The sequence below is a fragment of the Stegodyphus dumicola genome, chromosome 3 (assembly GCF_044657685.1).
Source record: "Stegodyphus dumicola isolate Sdum_Otavi_A_Nest chromosome 3, ASM4465768v1".
In the NCBI taxonomy this organism is placed as follows: Eukaryota; Metazoa; Arthropoda; class Arachnida; order Araneae; family Eresidae; genus Stegodyphus; species Stegodyphus dumicola.
Window position 1 is genome coordinate 44432959 of NC_140770.1, and position 20971 is coordinate 44453929.

General features: G+C 32.3%; 1 protein-coding gene and 1 long non-coding RNA gene across 2 annotated transcripts in view; one reads left to right on the forward strand and one right to left on the reverse strand.

The window, feature by feature from the left end:
* Window positions 1–18786, reverse strand: part of LOC146997975 (uncharacterized) — a 131074-nt gene extending 112288 nt beyond the window's left edge. The window contains exon 1 of the long non-coding RNA XR_015040184.1: window positions 18584–18786. This is a non-coding gene — a long non-coding RNA (uncharacterized LOC146997975). The remainder of the gene's footprint in view (window positions 1–18583) is intronic.
* The window catches only part of LOC118198837 (ankyrin repeat and fibronectin type-III domain-containing protein 1-like), a 1134269-nt gene that overhangs the window by 416175 nt on the left and 697123 nt on the right, over window positions 1–20971 (forward strand). The gene's annotated exons all lie outside the window — the stretch shown is intronic.

A 20971-nucleotide genomic window follows, 5' to 3' on the forward strand; every position in this document is an offset into this window, starting at 1 on the left:
ATTGGAGAACTGTATTTTCTAGAGGCATTTCACATTCATAAAAATCTTTCTGTTCTAGTTAACGATCCTAATTCCAATCCAAATTTGCCTTCGGCTTTTAGAGAAATTATGTTTTAGTTCTGGTTTCGCCAACAGATGGCGCCACTTGCTTATTCTTGTCCAGGCTTTCTTATCTTATCTAAACATCATTTCCTATCTTTTTCATTTGCGGTTTTGCAGCTGAAGATGATGGTTCGGTAAAACCATCGAAACTAGTCCTGTGAAAATTTTGTGAATTAACGCTGATTTTTGTTGTTTGACTTCTGAATCAGTATTTATTCGGCGTGTTATTGTGTCTTAATTATTGAAAGTGCTGGTTTTAAATTTGTTTTGAAAGATGACCGCAAATTACGTCCACATTTTTTTTTTTTTTTATGATCGATTTTTCCATTACGTTTTCTAGAACTTGAATTTTGTTTCTAGAACATGAATCATCTCTCATTTCAAAATTTCCCAGAAAATCTCTTCGAAGATCGATTTAGACTGGAGAGAAAGCATTTTGTGTGCGTGACTAAAAACCTTTACCACAAAATAACTGCATGACACAATTCAGTTTTAAATTTTCTTTTTCTTTGAGTAAAATAATTGACTTATATTTTATTCAAACTCTTTATGCCCTGCTTCCAAGAAAAAGCTTCTCACAACATAGCTGCTGTTACCAGCTGTTCTGTGCTGATATGCTGTCGCAAAAGTATTTGTTATCACATTTTCTATGACGATGTGTGAGCACATGTTTGTTTGAGTCATCACGTATGAGACGATATAGACGCATGCACAAGAAGCGATCATAACAAATTTTACGAATCAACCCGTCTTTCTGAGTCCTGAAGTCAGGAAAAACTTTGAATGCTTACAAAACATAAAGGGGGGTATAATCACATTATATAGAGATGTATTTTGCTACAATTTAACTTTATTGTGAACGCTAAAGTGTATTTATTTATAAATAAAATAATGCAGATGGTGCTTACACAATTTGAGGACGATTCTAGGGTCATTTAATTAATGTTTAAAATGCAAAGAGTATTCTAAATGACCTATACGATAACCAGTTTTCACGACTGTAAGTCTATATTGTAATTTTCATGATAACAGGTTGTTTCATAAAATATCCAGGGGTACTTATTTCCATTCCTGTTTTACTACTTTCCAGAATCTATCAAACTGGTAGTGGTAGGCTTGAGCTTGCAAGTAACTTGTTTTAACGCAGTAGGGCACGATAGTCTATAGCTGAAACGTCAGGTAACTTCAGAGAAATATTTTGAAAATGTATATATGCAATAACTGTATCAGTCTTCATTTTCTCAAGGAATGTAATTGTGCTTTTGGAATTGTGATTTACTGCTTTGTCTTGATGAAATTTGACCCGTGTGAACGTCACTAGGATAAAGAAATGTAATTTCTTCTGTAAATATCGGACGAAAAACCTTCTATTCATTGTGCACAGGGGAAAAAATGACACAGTTCTACATCTCCTGTTCTACTGGGCCGATTGACGAAATTCAACTTGCGTTTTTCATGTCTCGAAAGCGCGACTTATAATATGTATTAGATTTATATGTAGTATTGTTCTAATATAGGTATTTTGACACAAAATCGGACTTTTTCTGAAATAACATGCAATTTGTTTTTCCATATTTCGATTCTGCGACTCAAATTACGCCAAACTACCAAGTTTTGTAAAACTCGCATGAGTAGTTTTTAAAACATTAGCTCTCAAAGTTTTAGCTCCTCAATGTTAATTGAGTTTGGTATATATATTTATTAATCTCTCTTTTTTTATTAAACTTATCTGATTCTTCTGTTCACATTTCGAAATTCAGGTTCATTATAAATTAAATTCACCCGTTTTTATTATTTATTTTTAAAATTTGTATTTTTAAATAATTGCTACAAAATTTCCAAAAAAAAAGTTGAATTTATAATCTATAACATTTTCACCATCAACTTAAAGTAGACGTATTTCTAAACATACCTGCAAACAATTACAGTTTTTTATTCAAAATTTCCGAAGATATACGTTAATTTATATATTGGCGCGTTATGAAATTTGGCATATTTGTTGAAAGCGATAAAACATCAAATGTGGTTTAGGCACTTTGTTAGAATTATTTGAAAGTAGGTACGATATGACTTTTTCTCCCCTCATGCACAATGTAAAAAGGTAAGAACGAGGTTCCTTCTTTTCCGCTCCGGCATAATGGAAGGGAAAGGAAAATAGATTGCCATATATTAAGAAGTTCGCCAATTGAATTATTCTTGGTGCAAAATGAAAGAATTGCGCCAAAATAAATTTTGGAATTTCTCCGTAAATTTCGCTCCCAATTTCACAAAATTTAACATTTAGGCATAATTTGAGTCATAAAATCGAAGTATGGAAAAAATTTGGTATCTTATTTCAGAAAAATGCCGATTTTGTGTCAAAATACCTATGTTAGAACAATTCTATATATAAATATGATGTACATCCTAAGTCGCGCTTTCGAGACATGAAAAATGCAATTTGGATTTTGTCAATCGGCCCAGTACAACGGGAAATATAGGACTGTCCCGCATTTTCATTTCGCAGTGTATATTGAGTTGATTTTAACATTTTTTCCACTCTTCTTATTTTGAATTTCCCATTGTTAAAGAATCTTGGAGCAATCATAAGTTGCTTATTGAAACATTTTGTGAATAGACAGAAAAAAAGAATGTTTCTACATTTTTGCTCTTCCCTTTCAGTAATAAATAGACCCTTTTTGTTCTAGCCATTTAGGTAAATCCATGCTTCATCAAAGGTCAAAATATATTTCCATTTATTTCTGGTTAAATAGTTTTCATACAAGGTTATACAAATTATTCTGTATGCATGCGTTTTCAAAAAATGGTGAACATTATACATTTTAGATATTTTTAGTTATAAATCTGGTTTGTTATTTTATTCATTGTTGCTACATATGTATTCTAAGATTTTAAGACTGATTTCTGCGTCGGCGGATTTTCTCTTCTTACCAAATATTTACCTTTAGAAACATTACAAACAATGCTTCTCGTATTCGTTTGGAGTCTTCTTTCCAAGAAGTAATGATTGACGGTTTTTTTTTGTTTTGTTTCCGATTAATAATGTGGCTTATTTTGCAAACAGAAATTTTAATACCAGGCACCAGGCATTTCACAACGTTTTTGAATTATGGAATATGAATATTTCTCTTCGGGATGCGAAAAAATATATCTTTTCATTCACATGTTGTTTAGATGCAACATTTTGAAAAAAGAATCAATTTAAAACTAGCAAACGATATTTCTCGTTTCAAATAATAATCTGTTGAAATTTTTATTCCAAAGTTTTTGCTTTTTTAAAAAAATTCTTTATCGAAATCATTTTAAAAATGTGTAAAAGCCTCTAATGTTTATTTTTCTAGAATGCTTTTAACTTTCCTTGGGAGTATAGAACAGTACAGTCAGCTTAAAAATTATTTTAAATAATTTTCCATATTTAACATGACTCTGACGTATTTTGTAATTAATAGATCAATACATAATGCAAAGAAAATGCGACCATTCGAAAACCATTTCTGCTACATTCGCGATTGTAGTACCTTAAACCATAAAAGATAAGTGTTGTTTTTGCCACTGAATTTTACATTTAGGAAAAGTAAAAGCGTAGAGATCTTAACAACTTACTTACACAGCATAATGGAATGTTAATTCTTATAAGTTTATTCATAAGCAGCGATTGTAATGTAATGCTTATTGTACTTTATCATTCATCGATTTATGGGTATTTGGAAATTTTAATGAATGCAGTAGTGACCGAAATTTATAAAACTAAAGATATATATTTTATTTTTCCAAATAATTTCAAAAATGATTCACAACATATTCGTAACATTAATTTAATTATATTTAAGGTGTGAGGTATCAGAAGAAAATAAAATTACACTTAAGCGGAACAAATGACCAAAAGGAATTCGAGTAATACGTAAATAATAAAATAAATGAAGAAAGGTCAAATAAATGATATCAGTCACGGAAGCAAAAACAAAGTTTTCCTTCTTACTCTTCAGAATCTGATTATTACTTATTTTTTTCATTCATTGTAAACAAAGAACTCTTTCGCTATTTTAAGTATTTTTCATTAGCAAACTTAAACAAAAAAGGAGTAAATTGTTTAATTAGAAAATCTAATACAATCACATGTATATATGTGTAATGAAACGACAAGCTGGTTTTTGAGAGAGAACATAGATTTTATTTTTTTCCTTTACTGCTTATTAATTAAATTCTTTTCTTCTAAATAAGTATAAGAATACATAAGTAAGGGTTATTTTCTTTTGAATTTATAGCTCGCACTAACTAACACAAAAAACGTAAAGTTTTTACTATGCAACAGGAATGTATAATGGTAAAATGTGTAAAAATGTGTAAAAGCCTCTAATGTTTATTTTTCTAGAATGCTTTTAACTTTCCTTGGGAGTATAGAACAGTACAGTCAGCTTAAAAATTATTTTAAATAATTTTCCATATTTAACATGACTCTGACGTATTTTGTAATTAATAGATCAATACATAATGCAAAGAAAATGCGACCATTCGAAAACCATTTCTGCTACATTCGCGATTGTAGTACCTTAAACCATAAAAGATAAGTGTTGTTTTTGCCACTGAATTTTACATTTAGGAAAAGTAAAAGCGTAGAGATCTTAACAACTTACTTACACAGCATAATGGAATGTTAATTCTTATAAGTTTATTCATAAGCAGCGATTGTAATGTAATGCTTATTGTACTTTATCATTCATCGATTTATGGGTATTTGGAAATTTTAATGAATGCAGTGGTGACCGAAATTTATAAAACTAAAGATATATATTTTATTTTTCCAAATAATTTCAAAAATGATTCACAACATATTCGTAACATTAATTTAATTATATTTAATGTGTGAGGTATCAGAAGAAAATAAAATTACACTTAAGCGGAACAAATGACCAAAAGGAATTCGAGTAATAATAGTAATAATTTCGTAAATAATAAAATAAATGAAGAAAGGTCAAATAAATGATATCAGTCACGGAAGCAAAAACAAAGTTTTCCTTCTTACTCTTCAGAATCTGATCATTACTTATTTTTTTCCTTCATTGTAAACAAAGAACTCTTTCGCTATTTTAAGTATTTTTCATTAGCAAACTTAAACAAAAAAGGAGTAAATTGTTTAATTAGAAAATCTAATACAATCACATGTATATATGTGTAATGAAACGACAAGCTGGTTTTTGAGAGAGAACATAGATTTTATTTTTTTCCTTGACTGCTTATTAATTAAATTCTTTTCTTCTAAATAAGTATAAGAATACATAAGTAAGGGTTATTTTCTTTTGAATTTATAGCTCGCACTAACTAACACAAAAAACGTAAAGTTTTTACTATGCAACAGGAATGTATAATGGGTCATATAAGTTAAAATATGAGAAACACGTACCTAAATAAATTTACAATGTCGCGTAAAATAAATATTATGTGTGTCAAATGAAGCTAATCAAAAAACCTTCAAAAGATAGAATCCGCAAATACTTCACCACGAATTTCCTTCCTTCTTTTACTGCACGTTTTCACTGCTATTTTATAAATGTTTCATGTATAGTTTTGTGGTCTCACATGGTTTGTTGATAATCATAAGTAAAAACTCTCATGGTAACAGGCACATTAACCACTTCACCGTTTCCCCAGAAACGCACTCGCCAATTTGAAAAGCTGTCATCAGGCGTCAGCAATATCACACACTCGTCGGGATTAAACGTGGCTTGAATTACTACCCCGAGGGACACTCGTCACTTCGTATTTTCCAACTCCCAGGATGCAGCGAAAATGAAAAGAGGTGACTGATAGCTTAATTGGTCACGTACTCTTCACAGCAGGTTCGTATCAGAATTCAATAAAAGTAAAGTTCACTTGAAAAGAATGGGAATGCACTTCGCACCTCTTTTAAAATGTAATGCAACTACTGCTGATTTGGAAGCGTGGCTTTATAGAATTGTATTTGTTAACTTTTAAATAAGAGACTAGGGATCATAAAGAGTTTTTCTCCTGGGTATGGAAACAATATTCATGATCCTTGAGTGTGATAAGTACGAGGTTTTCTAACTAGATCTTAACATCTGGTGAAAGAGAGAAAAAGAAATTTTTAAGGCCAATTTCAATCGCAAAATGTGGAGCAGAAATTCGGAAGCAAATATCTGATAGTTTTGAAAAAGTGAGGTGATTAAGCTTTGTAAATTTTCAAAACAACCATTTAATAAAAAAATGTAATAATGAAACGTGTCTCTAAAATGAACGAAGAAAATCACCTGAAAATCTGTCGCTATTGGATGCAAATTCCTCCCCACGTACATTTAAATAAAAAAATGCAAAGGACAAGACTTCAATGTTTCTTAATACCCTTTATTCTTGGTACTGAGTTATTTTTTTCATGTACAGCGGTAATGGATGTAAGTCACAACTCTACCAGAGAAAGGAGAACAGGTTTGAAAATGTTCAGCGTAGACACTATATTAAATTATAGATAAATTAAATAAAATCTGCGACGAATTGAACGGCAGCTGAAAGCAAGTTCTTCTGTAGGTAGTGTCCTATCCGCGGAAATTCGAAAACTTTCGTATGTGAGTATCATGTACTGATAGAAATGAAATATTCCAGCGAACTAAATGTCACCATGATCAATGAAACTCGAAATGTTATATCTTCAAAGAAAACAGACCAAAAAGCTGATAACAATTACTTTTTTATCTCATATTTTTCAGTATAACCTGAAGAAACAATTATGTTCACACAAATATTGTAAATATGTCTAATTAGTTATATAAATATGCAACGATATAGAACCAATATACTCATGTTAATAAAAATTACAGTATCATGAAGAAACTATTAGAATAGAATGAAATGTGCAGAAATTATAAAGCAGGGTCTGATATGCAAATGATTAAAAATGCAAAGGAAGGTATATGCCTGGATTGAGCAATTCCCAATGAACGGTCTCGTGAGATATATAAATAGAGAGCTGTTAAGATACCAAACAGATAGCTTGCCGTTATGAACGACCTGAAAATGATCACATGGGACACACCATTTCTTCAGCATCAAAGAGTATCATATAATATAACTACACAGTTGTAACAAGGAGGCAATAATATCTTGGTGCCCTGACACAGCTTATCAAATTAAAGAGTTTAAAAAGCTTGTGTCGGTAGGTCATACCATCTACATAGCACTTACGAATTTTATTGTTAAATCCAGAGAAATATGAGCCAGTGGATAGCTTAACATAGCTCAGTTTATAAGAAGAGCCTTTTTCGTAGGTCGCAAAATACCCATATTCATACCCTAGGCTTAGATTTCGGACATTAAAATATATTATCTATATCGCACATTTACTTGCATGTGACATATTTATAGTTTTAAAGACTAAATGACATTCACAAGCTTAAATTAATGGATAACCATTTCGTAGTCGTTCGATTTTCTTGGCAGTCCTGTGTCCTCTGGTTTCTAGCAGTCCTCTGGTCTATCCGTTACTGTAAAAGTTTCAGTAACGGATGTCTTTAAGCCATTTGATAAAAGTATTAAAGCTGACGTTATTCTTGAAATATTTTCTTTCCTAATCACTTGGGCCCACAAGCAGTTTCATGAATTATAACTGTTAAGAAAAGAAAAGTAACAAAAACGTTTCCAAGGAGAAGCCAGATATTTCAACATCCATATGGAAATTCATTCCGCGAAAACATAAAACCTTTTCTTTCTTGAATTTAAGCTGGTGAAACGCTAAATAAAAGAGGAAATTGCGAACACTAACTTTGGTCGTTTGTCAGCCGTTACAATCTTTCAAAGGAAATGACTGGCTGTAGTTGACACGCGTAGATTAACCTAAATCAGTAATTATTACTATGAGAAATACCATAACAGAAGCACTCAGCGGAAACTTATAACTGTTTTACCTAAAGATGAACTAGACTGACAATAGATATAAAATAAGATAATATAAGAAGAAAACATGTTTGCATAACACAGCCGATTTCTTCATTTTTGTGGGAAAGTTAATCCAGAAAGGTTGAGTTAAACAAGAGGTTTAGATACTCAGGCCACTTTCTGGACAGGTCTAAAAGAGTTGTGCTGCTGTGTTCTTTAATGAAGTAGAACTTTCATAGTTTCCCTGTAAGATTCTGGTACCAAATAAATAGGAAATAAATTGATTGTTTAGTTAAATGAATTCGCTTTTACTATTTTACTAGTAAATAAAGCTGACTTAGTTAATAGCACTATGCGGATTATGTTAATTTCTTCTCAAGCGATTCTTTAACAGTTAAGTTTTGAGTTAAAAAGTTCCTTTCCTGACTTCCTGAATTTCAACTTACAACTTCCGGCCAGAACATAGTTTTCGTTTGAATGCAAATTGAGGATACGTATTTAACCGCGAAGTTCTACCGTTTTAGTCAGAGAGAACCAGTGATTCTGGCTAGCACACGTCCGTCTTTTTAGGATACTCTCTCTTAAGCTATTATTACGTTTGGCCGTACTTTAGGCCCTTGATAGCTTCGCCGTTATTCAGCTTTAAGGGACCAACTCGATTATAATCTTGATAGCTTCGGCTATATCTTTTTAGTTAAGATTAATTAAGTTTAGTTCTTTGTTTCTTAAGTTCAAGCCCGAGTGATGGCTTTATTGTAAAACTCCAAGACGGAGTTCTGTTAAACTTTATTGGAATAATAAAGGGTAATTTCACCCTTCTTACGTGTTGTCTGTATATCGCGAACTCAAGCGATTATTCGCTTAAAAGTTCTTAAGATTCTTTAACTGTAACTTAAAAGTACACGGTACAGAATCTTACAGCACATTTGTCGTTTTCACCTTGTACTAGAGCTTAAGTATAAAAGCCTACCAAAAATAAGATTTAAAAAATTTGTCTTATATATCTTTTACAAACAGTTGCATTATTTTGAAAACTTTCCGCTGTTATAATAATATTGGTATACGAAATCATTTATACATATAAAAAAAAAGCTGAATAAATATATATTTGGGAAAGGAAATAAACCATCACATGCTTAGCAGTGAAAAACGTGTAGTATACTTACTTTTGAATGTTTAAAGAATAGAGTATATGGAAGAACAGCTAAGTTATACTAGAAGTTTTCGGAAACATGCTTTTATGGAATATCTTTTAGGGAAAATGAATTTTTTTTCTTCCTGACTTAATCACCTATTAATTAGTTTCTTTACAGAATTTTCACCGATTAAAAAATTCCTTTGCAGCCTTTTTGCATTCAGTGTAATTTGCCTTCTGTTGCGCCATTTTTCAAAAGCGTAATGATTGATCTTCATTTCATCTTTCTAGAACTGCAAAGTAATTATTGATTAACGATAATGTTTACGTGGGACTAATCAATAACTATTGAATTCCACTTGAAATATTTATAGTCGAAAATTTTATTTTAAATTTAATTTTACAGTGAATAAACTAAAATTTTTTTATATAATTTAGTAACTTTCTTGTGTTCTTAGCTTCATACTTTACTCATATATTGGTCTTGAGAGTAACAGACTCATATAATAATGTCTAATGGAATATAGCGGAATTTATACAGGGGATGAGTCATAGTTTTCCAAAAAGAATGAAAACTATTCATTAACACTAATTTTCAGTAAATTTAGTAAAAATGTGTTTAAACATTTGTACTGCTCTTCTATTGTGCTTGCGACGAAAGATATAAGGTCTGGTTTGGTTTAGTCTATTTGATTAAGGCAAAGCATTCGAGCGCTATGTCCCTTAGAAAATCGTCCACTAAGGGAAGGATGCCTTAGTAGACGATTTTCTAAGGGAAACTCATTCGTTACACATGGAGAAAAGTACAAAAACCCTTATGCAGACAGCCCGTTGGCGGGATTCGAACCTCGGACCGAACTATTGGTGTTCAGCGATTTTACCGTTAGGCAGTTGATGGGCCGAAAGATATAAGGAAAAAGTTAATTGTCGACTGATTATCAGGCCTTAAGTGCTGGATCCCTATGGAAGACTGTGAGGAAGGAAAGAAAAATAAATAAATAAATAAAATAGCTAATAAATAAATAATAGCTTTAAATGAAGATTACTATTTAATTAATTAATTAATTTAATTTAATTTATTAATTGAATGATAAAATTAAATAAAGAAAAATGTAAAGAGATAAACAGAAATCTAATAAATTATTAAATTAATTTTAATTAGTTAAATTGAAAAAAAGTATCGGACCTTGACTTATTTGGGGCATTCACTGGAATTAAAATTCCACTTAGATGCTAAAAAGCAGCTCAGCCGATCTCCGTCTGAGTTTAAGCCCTGATTATACATAGAATGTACTATTTCGAGAGATCACAATCTTTTTTTCCAGCACACAAAGGGAAAAAGATAAAACGATTAAAGCTCCACTGAGAAGAATAGTGAGAATTCTAGAAACAGTATGAGGATATCGAAAGAAATTTAACCGAAAAGCGTAGCTTTAAAAAGGGAGGGAAGAGTTCAACACTTTCTGATCGCGATGCCCTGCTGATATGATTCTAGCTGTCAAGCAGAAATTCTCCCCGAATACTTTTACGGAATAAAATTTCTTGAATACAACGTGAGAACAAGCATAAGGCTTCTCTGTACAAGTGATAGCAGTGGTCCCCCCCTTTGGTTACATCATTCAGAAAGCCTACAGTAGCTCTGCAATAGGAACTCACTAGCGTGGAACGTGTACGACCAGGATATCACTTTTAGATTTTTGAGGAACACAAAATTTACCCCCTCTCATAAAGTCATTGCAAACCTGGAGAATAAGCCTTTGACCTTTCCTTGTAAGAATTTTAAGTTTTACTAACATTTATTTTATTTTAAAACTTCCCTGTTCCCTCTTGTTTTTCATTTCCGGCTAGAATAAACGCGGTTAGTTTTAGTATGCAAATTAAGCTTGCAAACTGTTAAGTATTTAAGTTGTGGCTTTTGGCCAAGAAGACTATCCTACACGAGTTATCCGAAGTTCCTCCCTCCAGCCTCTGCTCGACGGAATCCATCTAAGAAGTACCAGCACAGGAGCAAGGAGTTTCTTTTTTGTCTTTCTCACCATACATTTCCACCTCCACGAGAGAACTTTCCATTCAGGTTCCTTCGCTGTCAGGCCCTACACGGGAGTATATCAGGAACTGGTAAGAGCAGGATATTGTTTCTGCTGATGACCAGTATAGCCACAAAGTTCCAAAGTTTCAAGAAGAAGTTAGAGACAGAGAGACTTCTCGCCACCTTATTTCACGCGCGCTTTTCAGTTAGTTGCTGTCCGCCTTTAAGGCCAAAATTTAGTCCTTTTGATACTGAAGACGTATTGTAGTTTGCCTGTATTCCGCGTACTACATACATAAAGATTAAAAGGCCAGTCTTAACGTCATTAGTCTTTGTAAAGTATTTGAGTTTAGCTCTTATTTAAATTTATTTAGTTTGTACGTCTTATTTTTTACGTTTCAAAATATAAGTACTGGTCTTTGTATCCCGAAGTGTGGAAGCAGCTGTAAACTGTGAAGAATAAAAGGGTAGTTAACCCCTTCCCACTTGTGTTGTATCTTCTACACTTTGGTAAACTCCATGTTCTTACTCAGGACTCCAACATGTTTGCCAAAGTAAGTGGAGGAAATAGTAGTCCTGGTATCCTTTCCTTAAATGTCTCAACCTCTGTGCAAGGCTTGAGTACGAGGGAAAGACAGGCCTGCATTCAGAAATTAGAATCGGATTTTTAAGGCATGTTCACTATTAGAACAAAATTTATGTGCTAAAATTGTGGTTCATTTACATAAAAGAAGTGCCTGAGCCCTTTTATTTATGGCTCCGGGGCGCTCCGGCTGAAATTATAATTTATCTCGAAAACTGAGAAGTATCTGAGCGGGGCTCCGGCGCAATTTAAGCTCTGCTGATTATTAATAATTCTGCTAAGTGTTTGTACTTCACTCAACACACAACACAGTAGTCAAATTCAACAACACAGTAGTCAAATTCACTGAAAATGGAATTTTGTCCCTGTTAATAACTCGTTACAAAAGATCTTAACGAGTAATAGCACTGACAGTCAATTTTCCTTGATATGTCACCCACAAAGTCATACTTTCTTTGGCTGGTAAACTTTGAGTGTTTTCTTCCTGTGTTTCTGCAATATAACAATCTGTTCAAATAAAAGTCTTAAAAACTTTTACGTTACGAATCGAGATATGGTTTTGCTACAGTAAAATTTCTTAAAATAAGAAAGAAAACTGTAAGACAGTCTAAAATATGACTCTTTATATGACACATCTGAAGTGCATATCTTCCAAAGAGTTAAATATTCGTTATGCTTTAATTAAATACGCATCGCCTAAAGAAACCTAAAATGTACAGAAAGCTAGAGGAAAGGCTGAAATAAGAAGTTTTTAATGAAATGAGTGCGCAGAAATGGCGCTTTGAGGTGATATAAGGCACTTTTGTACCTCTTTTCGAGCGCTGCTCCACTTTAACTCCATATAGGCGCCCTTTTGAGTTACTTTTTAACTCTTTCTTGAGATATATATATATAGCACTCAGGACTGGTTATTGTGCCCAAACTAAGCACGATAAGTTTAGACGATATTATTCGTGATCATAGTTCCATAGCATTTTCATGTTTCATTAAAATCATTCGGCAACGAACCTAAACTAACCTTTGGTCTAAATCTTCTTTCTGAAAGCTTTTATTCAAGGTTACAATTAACTGTTAAATTGTCAAGTTGTAAAATTATCTCAACTCAATTCCCCCTCACAATTTAGCGTGAGGTAATCAATGAATATGATAGTAACTTATTCTACTATTAATAGTAAATATATTTAGAGAGCTTAATTCAAGAGATGCTGATGCTGTCACCGAGTTTTAAACTTCGGTCACTGTAAACCAGAACAGACACTTCCAGTCATTTCACTACAACTTCACTTTATTTCCCTTGACAGAACAGTTCCACCGTGTGGACATTGGTGAATGGTCGTTTGTTGCCTCCATTAATATTCCCGAATTGGAATTCATCGATTACCTTCAAACGCAACGATTGCTGAATATATTTGCGTCACATGTCTGTTCGAAACCCAGTTACGATTGGCCGATGACACTCGGATGGAGATGAATGAGATAGCTGGATAATAAAGCCTTGAATTTATTTTCTCGTTAAGTTCCTAATATTTAAATATTCTGGCAAATATTATGGTTAGATGCAATAAAGAATCAAATATCAAGATTCACTAGGTTCACACTCTACTCAAACATTTAAATAAACCTAAAAGTTGTTTGTCCAAGTATGTATTTGATGCAAGACGTAGTTTTATTTTTCCTTTCATTGAATTGTTTGAAAATGGTTATGCAGTAAAATCTTAACTACTTATGTTTTCTTAAAAAGGCAATGCAAAACACACTTTTTTCAACAATAATAAATGAAGAATTTTTTTTATTCATCTAAAAGCGTAGGGTAATTATTTCCTTCAAGCCAAAGCAGTAAAACGAATTTTTATCTATGCTAATTTTGAAAATACCACACGATAAATGTTTTGGTTTTACTGAACTGAAATTAGTTGAAAAAATTATATTTAATCCAAAGGGGCTTTGTCCCTGAAGGACTATTGTTTTCGATTTGCGATTTTGAGTTGAATCACTATAAATGTCCGTTTCACTTTTCAAACTGTTGCCGCCAGATGTTAGAGTACTTCATTATATTTGAAGAAATTAAATAATGAAAAATCTGCATAAATGTATGTCTATTTCTCGCATTGTGATAAAACAACAGTACATAAAGCCATCGAATTTTGAATGACGTAATCCTCCTACGAATATGGGCATGTCATGTGGAAGATCAAATTTGAAATTTGGTATTTGTTTTATTATCAGTTTCATATTTTGTAAAATTTTAACTCATTTTTGATTAACAAACTCAACGATTTCAAAGCGAGCAATGGCAACACTCTACAGGGGGGGGGAGAAACCTTTTTATCTCCAGCGAGTGGAACTGTGTATCGGAAATTCTGAAGATATGCTCATTTTAAAGTTATTTCGCGACATTGCTCTTGAACTGAATTTTATGGTTTAAGTGCGAAGAATAATATTTAATAAATAAATGTAACTCACAAAATGTTAAAAAAACGCCCCTTTGGACGTAATTTAAAAATCTAAAATGTTTCAGATTTTTTTTTTTTTATTTGTGTGTGTGTGTGTGTGTAAAAGAATCATGTGGTTTTTTTCTACTCAATTAAGCTAAAATAAATTTTATCTCAGTTTACCAACTGGTTTAATTTTTTTTTTGGACATTTATAGACTCTACATTCTCGGAATATGGTAGATCAATCTACGTCTTATACACATGTATCTAACGTAATTATTAATTAAAATTTTATACTTTGAGCTGCATCATCTTTTAGAATATTTTAAATCAACGAGAAAATTAAAACGTGCACAAAAATTAACAATAAACCTAACTCGATTCGACGTAGAGGAAAGGACTACAGATTTCAATAATTTATGTTTTTAATAATTATTACATTTTTAATCATATGTTATCATTAATTATGTTTTTAATCATAGCAATTCAAGCTACGTTTCCAGAGATTGGGAAATTTCAGAAAACTAAATAACATCCATTGTTAATAGTAAAAGAATTAAAGACTTGGAATGCTTTTTAAAGTGGCGCGTTCAGTAATTCTTCGTAAAAATTTATCTTTCTCTAGAAAGCTTAAAAACTTCGAAAAATCAATCCTCCAATAACTAGATCATCATTCATCCCAAAGATGAATAACAAGATACTCATGTAGACGTGTGTATATGTGTAATCTATAGTAAAAAAGTGAAAATATATAAACACACATACATGAATATATGTCATAATAAAAGCAAAGGAAATAACGGAGCAGTATAGATGCGTGATTAGATCCATATTGAAGAAGAATTTTGATTGCGTAGTATTTAAAGAACTTGGCAGTCGAGGCAGTTTTAATTCCATTTTTATTTCCAATTGATATTTGTGGCCACAGTCACTTGGCACTCTAGTCGTGCCTTTCCACAGAAGATTTACATTTTTGATATTGTTGGGATAGAAAGCAAGCCAGCGAAATTACATCTTAGGACAGTAGAGAGCAAAAGCTGAAGTGCGTAGTTATGCAAGATGGAGGCACGCGAAGAGAAAAGTTTTGGTTTACAAGGACAGTTTCAGTTCCCAATGATTACGTCATCAGAGCTGAGCCGATCATAGAGTGATCTAGAAATGACGCAATGCAAAGAAGTTATTATGATTTTAGAATAGAGAGGAAGGATTAATATTTATAGTTTAATCTATAATTTTGATTCATATATTTTTATCTTACATATATATATGTGTATGATTTAGAAATTGATGACGTAGTTGTTAGAAATGGCAGCCAGTAAAGGAAAAACTAGATGCGGTCGTTAGCAGCTTAAACACTTTCTGTCATTGACATTATATTTTTAATGCAACGAAAGATAAATGTTGCTCAAAAAGTAATAGGTACATGTTTAAAGAAAGCGCACCCCCCCCCCCGCCGTGCACTACACGCTTGCAAACCTGAAAAACAACGGTGAAATAAGTAATTACGTTTCAAACAAATTTCTTAGCCTAGAAGGCAGAGAATATATCAGTAATTCAATTGAGGGATCACAATGCATCCACTACACATGCTCCTTTCTTTATCTACTGCTATACATATCTGGATATAGAATCAACTCTATTTTGAGCAAAACAAATAATATATTTTCTTAAAATGAAATGATGATACCCTTTTCAATTTATAATTCATGAAAATGGACGTTATTTGGTTATATTATTGTGTGCGTACGAAGTAATACAGTAGATACTTGTAGATTGACTACACGTAGAATCGATGATAGCTTGATAAAGTTTATTTTTCCAAAAGAAACATTTCAAAGTTTTGTAACTTTCTATAAAAATATTCGTATTGTTCTCAGTATTGTACAATTAGTAAATACACTTCAAATTATTAAGAGCGTTAAATACAACATTAAGAATGATGTGAATAGATTACACATATGTGTGTCATATGTGTGAATAGATTACACATATACACACGTCTACATGCGTATCTTGTTATTCATCTTTGGGATGAATGATGATCTAGTTATTGGAGGATTAATTTTTCGAAGTTTTTAAGCTTTCTAGAGAAAGATAAATTTTTACGAAAAACATTCAAAACGCATCTAAAGAGCAAAACTAACACGGACATATCTCAATACTCCTAATCACGCTGAACTAACGAACTAACACGGACATATCTCAATACTCCTAATCACGCTGAACTAACGAACTAACACGGACATATCTCAATACTCCTAATCACGCTGAACTAACGAACTAACACGGACATATCTCAATACTCCTAATCACGCTGAACTAACGAACTAACACGGACATATCTCAATACTCCTAATCACGCTGAACTAACGAACTAACACGGACATATCTCAATACTCCTAATCACGCTGAACTAACGAACTAACACGGACATATCTCAATACTCCTAATCACGCTGAACTAACGAACTACTCCGAAACTCCGGTCTTATACAGTTTTCTTCCGGCCCCTGAGAGATTCCTAGTACCTTCAACTTCTCGAAATTACTGAAAGCCATATGAAGGCCGGATACGGTTACAGCTACATATAGTGTCAATCGCAGTTATTCAATTACAATACCCATTACAGTTATACAGAAACCGAACCCAAATGTCGCCAAATGGTTGCCATTTTTGGCGCCTTTTTGTGATTTCTTGCCAAAATTATCGTGAAAAATTAGTTGCCAAAACCATCGCCAAGTTGGCGATATCTCTCCAATTTAGCAAGGCGGCCATTTACTCAATGCTAAATAGACTTGTCCCCGTATTCTTACTTTTGCGGGGAAGCTTCGCTTCTTTAGACTTTCGTGTTACATTATATAAACAATTCGGTACTTACGTATTATCGCAACCAGGTTGGCGCGATTTGTAAGTTTGAGTAAAAAAGTATGAATAGAAAGAAAATGTACATTTATTAATTACAGATAATTTTTAATACAGTTTTTTATATTATTTTGTTTTAAAATATAAAATAGCAATTAAACCCTTCCGGTTTCGAATTTGAATAAGTTTCAGAATTATTTTTTCGGCGGAAATCTTTTGGCTATTGCTTTTAGCACTGATTGAAAATCGTATTCGCCATTAACAGCTTGAGCTTGGCGCCATATAAATTCGATAAGGTATGAGTCCAGATGATGACGGGCTGTTCCCCTCTGTTTTTTGTTGCGACATTTGGCTGAGCCCCACATGCGCTCTACATGTTGTGTGTGAACGCCTGTGTTGGGATCCACAAAGTTATATTTGTGATTAACAGTTCCATGCAGAAATCCAGCATTTTCGAACTCACTTGTATTGTATCCTTTCTAGCAATCCGAATAAATGATGCTTCTTTCCTTGATATTTTCGCAAATTTTTTCCATGAGGGTAACGGCGCTTCTGTTAGGTACAGTGACCAAAAAAGTCTCTTTCTTTTCTCGGCAAATTCCGCCGAAAACCCATTGCTGTGGTAGTACACGCCGAGTGTTATTTTTTCTTTTTACAAATAAATTCTTTTTACAAAACTACGTATAACACGTAGGGTTGCCGTAAGTAGGGTCGCCAAATTTGGCGATTTATGCGAATTTTGGCCTGGTTGCGTTAATACGTAAGTACCAAAAATTCTACACATTCACCTGTAATTTCACTAAAATTATTTACATATGTGAAAACAATATTCATAATCAAATGGAATGTTTCAAATCAAGATCAGATTATCATCTGCTTGCATCAGTCAGCAAATTTCTCTTTCATTAAATAATTACCATGGTCACTTAAACACTCTTTGAGCAAGCTACACATTTTCTGTTAGTTCAAGGAATGCAAAGCTGGACTCAAATTAAAACTAGGCAGTAGCTTTGAATCAATTTTAATTCATGTAAATGGTATCCGTCGAAAACATCCCGGAGAATTTGGCTCTATAAAATGGCTACCCTAATTCTGAAAACATTTGCTTCGCAGCATTAACTGGATTTTGGAGTATCATTTGTAAGCTAGCTTATTTGTTGGCAAGTCGAGGCATTTTTCGTCATCCAAAATATTTTTCGTTTAGAAAATTTGTTCGCGATCCACGCTTGTACTGCATTTAACTAATTTTTCTTAAAATAAACATTATGTACTTTAATAGAGTTAGTTAATATCTCGGAAATTTTGACTATTTACGTCCAGCATCAGAAAAACATAATTTAAACTTCCTTTGAATTATGCTTCTCAGTTTTGATGGATTCTATTATTTGTTTCTGAAATTTATGCGATCAAATGTGATTTTTTTCCCTATCGATCTTAAAACTACGCTTAAATTCCAAATTTGTATGCATTTGTGCGCAAATAACGAATACATAGAATGTCATCCAATTAAGCTTAAAAGTAAATTACTCCTCAGTGGGAATGAAAAAAATCTTACCTCAGACTGCCTTTCCTATAAACTCAACTGAGTGACTGCATTTTCATTGCAAAAGTGCTTCCCTGTATTAGATCACTTCCATAAATCATATTCTTTCATTCATGTGAAATACAAGAAGCTAAAATGCTTTTACTGTGTAGGTTAAAAAGCCGATAACGATTCTGTACCAATGACTGGAAGTAGGTCAGGAAAATGGACTTGGAAAAAATACGTATCATACATTCATTTCTTTTTATTCCCTCTTCTTCAGAGGAAATAAATGCATTATTGAGAGTTGCATTATACTTGGCTCGATTTTTTTTATTGCAAGAATCTCCAGGAAAATAAGATGTCTAAGTAAATATTTGCTTGAATTAAGTTCTTTCTTTTCGTTGTCTAAGCAAACCTGAGTTCTCAAAACAACGATAGTCTGAGGGCATCTGTTTTTAACCGTTCTCTTTCGAATTAATACCAGATAAAAAAAAATAAGAAATGCCTTAGTTTAATTATATCAGAATCTACAGATGTTACCTGCAAGAGAAAAAATATTCTTCGAGAGGAAAATTAAAAAGACTCGTTTTATTTACACTAAGATTGAAATAAAGTGCATAAATCAAATCAGATTATTTTTCACGTTATTAAAAGTGAAATTTTGGACAAAGACCTATTACGGTAAAGCCTTTTAAATGTAGTTTAAAATAATAAGAATAATTTAATTTTTAGAACTTGTAAAGTCGTTAGGTTACTTTGAATCAAGACACCTGAAAAATGTACATTGCCCTCGCCGGGGCTCGATCCTGGATCTCTGGAATACACACCGAGTGGGCTACCATTTCACCACGAAGGCATGCTGAAAGGAGAGACAAAACACTACCTTATAAACTAATATGTTGAATCAGTTACCTATACGTGAGCTCAGGAAAATCTTTGTTATGCGAGTGTGTGTAAAACCCAAAGACTTTTTTAACTGTGAAATACACTTTTTTATGATTAATAAATGCTTCTATATGAAGACATCAGGATTCTCTAAAAATAAGTAAATATTAATTCATGTAATAATAGATCGAATCTAAACTGTCAATTCTGACATAACATGTCCAAATAATATTGAATCAGAAAATTTGGTGTATTGAGTAGCGAGAAGTTGTAACAGCTCAAGTTCAAAAAAATTAAAATTATTGAAATTTCCAAAGAAAATATTTTGAATAATTTACGTTTTTGATTTATGTCATAGAAAGTAATATTTGTTATTTTTTTTATCATTATCTAATTCTACGTCATTTTAGGTTATATGTATTTAAAAATACATAAAATAGAAAATGACTGTCAAAATTGTTCGAATCTGAAATATTGCCATTAGTCACATCGAAATCACTCATTTCATCTTTCAATGAAAGAACAAATGTAGAAAGATAAACCGTTTTTCACTATTGTACCTTAAGTCAGATTACGATTGGTGTCTTTCAGTGAATGTTGCTCCGGAGATTATCGAATACCGACCAACAAACACACACACACACACACCAAAAAAAAAATATATATATATATATATATATATATATAATCTCCACCCATTTTATTGCATTATTCCACATTAGTATGAGTGAAATACCTTGTTTTTCAGAGAGCGATGGTACTGTTTCTGAAAATAAATAAATAAACTAACAAAGGAAACAAGTAAATATCTACATATAATAAAAGGAAGAGTCTGGCTGCGTGTGTGTGTCTTTCGATCGTGGTGCGCGTAAGCTAATACACCCAGGGCTACGAAATTTGGTACATAGGGTGCATCTAGGCAAGGGCCAGTGCACTTCGAAACGATTTTTTTTTAAAATTCTAGTGAGTTTTTTTTTTTTTTTTTTTTTTTTTTTTTATGTTTTTTGATGAAATCGCGTCAAGTTTGATGGCACACAGCTTTTGTTGCTGATATATCTCTGTTGCCATTGTTGCTGATATCAGCACTCTTGTCACTTGGAAAAATGACGGCAATAATTTTGCGCAGATTTTCTTGGATGTTTCTCTTGGATACTGGTCGTTTGTCGAGAAGTACTTAGATACGACATTTATCGACGTTGCCGAGAAGACGTTTGTTTCCCGGTACATTTAAAAGTCAGACGAAGGCTGGTCGCACAGCGGTTAGTTAATAATATATTTCTCGGAATTTTTTTTCTTATCAACTAAAATCGTTAAACAAGGCATTAAATTACAAATTTGTTTACATTTAATATGTGGTTAATTTAAATAAATTTTATTCATTACAAATGAAATTGCTATTGTATTGTTATATTTAACTGTATTTGTATAAATATGAAGAAAAAATAACACATGTTTGCCCAGATTTGCTTTATATGTAATAATATACAAAAACATAAGTAATAATATAGTTATTATTACTATATATATATATAC